At 47.4% G+C, this 2447-nt stretch overlaps 1 protein-coding gene across 1 annotated transcript in view; it reads left to right on the forward strand.

Moving 5' to 3' along the window:
* Positions 1–2447, forward strand: part of EGR_06777 (hypothetical protein) — a gene marked incomplete at both ends in the record, with an annotated part of 4521 nt that overhangs the window by 1545 nt on the left and 529 nt on the right. The gene's annotated exons all lie outside the window — the stretch shown is intronic.

Genomic DNA, 2447 nt, shown 5'->3' on the forward strand with positions numbered 1-2447 from the left:
GGGGACACACACTTCCGTACGTTCGTCATTTGCAATCGCCCAAATTCGCTGCAATTCAACAGGAGCAGATCTGGCACATCTAATCGGTATGCCTTCACAACCCCAACAATTTTCACCAAACTCGCGAATTCACACACGCAATCACTGAATCGTGGGCACCGGCGGAGGGAACAAGAAAGAAGACAATGGGAAATGCTGAGCGCATCACGAAGACACCGATTTGCTCGCATCGCCTCGCTTCCACAAAGTGCATTTCAGCATCACCTCCGTACAACTCTGGCGTCCACACTGAACACTGACTGCAATCACCAGCACATGCATCACAACTTGCCACTTGACTGACATCAATGCAACTACTCCGTCAATGTGAGGATTGAATGCAGCCGCACGAAAATTGTGCTGAGACAGGAATGACTCGCGACAATCGCACCACGCGACAACACACGGCCTCCACAAACACTTTTGCTGATTGTCAAGTAAATAACAACTGACAATTGAGCGTTGCAACTGCAATGGTGAACGTCCACGACGTCATCCGCGTTGTGTGGCGCTAGGCCGTGATGCGTGCAGGAAATCAAAAGCCCCGCCGACAAAGTCGTTTCAGGTGTGTTGATGCATGTGGCGAATCCTAGTTTCCTACTCTTTGTGTGGGAAAAGGATCAAAGGTGGCGCAAAGCCGTTATTGTTGCTACCATCGTTTACGCGACAATACACGTTGCGAATGCCTTGTACGAAGTTCAGCAATTAGTAATGCAAACCAACCTGGACCATGTTGTCACACTAAATGCCCCTCGTGACATTTTACTCCTGGCGCCTCATTTGATAGGGGTCAAATGCTGAGTCGCCCTCTGAAGGCGTTTGGTATGGTTTCTACCCCGCATTTGCGAGCTTATCATAAATCAGCTCGCCTGGCTGGTCGCTGAAGCGAGGGCGGGAGGGGGAACCACGACTACACCTTGAGATAATGGCTAACCGGGAAGAGGAGATAGAGCCAATACCTTTGCAGTAGTTAGTCCAGTCCCGGTCATCTCTTTCTCCTCCTGTTTCTTCCCCCAGTGCAACCAATTTGTTTATTCTTACTGCTACTATGATTCACAGTTGTGTTAAATGCATGATGGATTGGAGGCGTTAGCAGCACACATTTGTGAATTTCTTAATTGTCTATCTGCATTTGGATGGAGGAGGATAGCGATGTCAGATGGCCTTTGGTTCATTCCCATGACCTCGTGAGACTTCACCTCACAATTTGCCCACACATCACAGCAAACAGATTAGTCTAGTCGTCAAATTTTGATTTTTCATTTTTTACATTGTTAAAACCTCACATTGTATAATCCTTTCAATGGAAGCGCCAAACGTTTAAGCCCTTCAATGGACTGCGTTTTGAAGTTGAGACTATTCGGAGGCGCTCTCCCTGTGTCGCATCATTGTCTCAACGCTGACAGTGGAAGTCGTTGACATTTTATAGTATTAAGCCAGGTACTACTTGAGAGGTTGGTTGCGATGGCGGTGGAGGTAGATGAGCTTATCAGTGATTCGAATTTTCCGGCGCCTGTAGTAGCTGAAATTATTTACTCTTGGCCTCGTCATCTAAGCCTCCACTTCTATTCCTTCCACTCACCCTCGGGTCCCACCTACCCCCTTATATCCCGCCTTCTCTCCTTCCCCCCCTCCCCCCAAGGCCTCACCATCACAACGCATTATCCACTCAACCTGCCATCGTGCGCACGTGCATCACCATTTCCAGAAGCCAGTCAACCAGCCAGCCAGCCAGCCGGATTCCAGGGGGTGATGGCGTGGGCTTAGCGACAACCGAGTGGGTTTAAAGTCCACTTGAGCAGTTTTAGTGACTGTAGCCGGTGGTAGTGATGATACTGACAATACTAGCATCTTGAACTTCAACACCGGGTACAGGCAAGGGGTGAGGCTGCTAATTGGAAGGAGCACTCGTTAGCGTGATTCCGCTAAAAATGTTTTTCATTTAACTAAACCTAATTGACTGTGTAAGCAAAAAAATCCAACGAGTTGTTACGGGCTTTCCAATTATTTCATCCCCAATTGCTAATGTAAACAAAGATTACATTCCTCTCCTTAATAATCGCTTAATGTGCCCTAGCCGGTAATACGTACCTCCTCAACTGTGCAGCGCCACCGATTTTCCAAGGTTGACATCAGCCGACAAGGTGGAAATTGTCTCTCGACTGCAGTGTAGTTCAAAGTGCCTACAAAATCTGTAGCACAGCGATTTACAAAACTCCTTTGATGTAACTCCACACAAGCAAACACAAAACAGGTTTTTAATTGAAGTGATAATAAAAGCCGTGGATGGTAAACAGAAATCTGATCTCTATTGCGAGTTGATGGTGACTGTCAGCTGGTGAAGGCGGTAAGGAATGTCTTCTCAACGTGGTGACAATGCTTCCTCTCCGATCCCTTATTCCATAGAA

Source organism: Echinococcus granulosus, assembly GCF_000524195.1.
Source record: "Echinococcus granulosus chromosome Unknown EG_S00063, whole genome shotgun sequence".
Lineage (NCBI taxonomy): Eukaryota > Metazoa > Platyhelminthes > Cestoda > Cyclophyllidea > Taeniidae > Echinococcus > Echinococcus granulosus.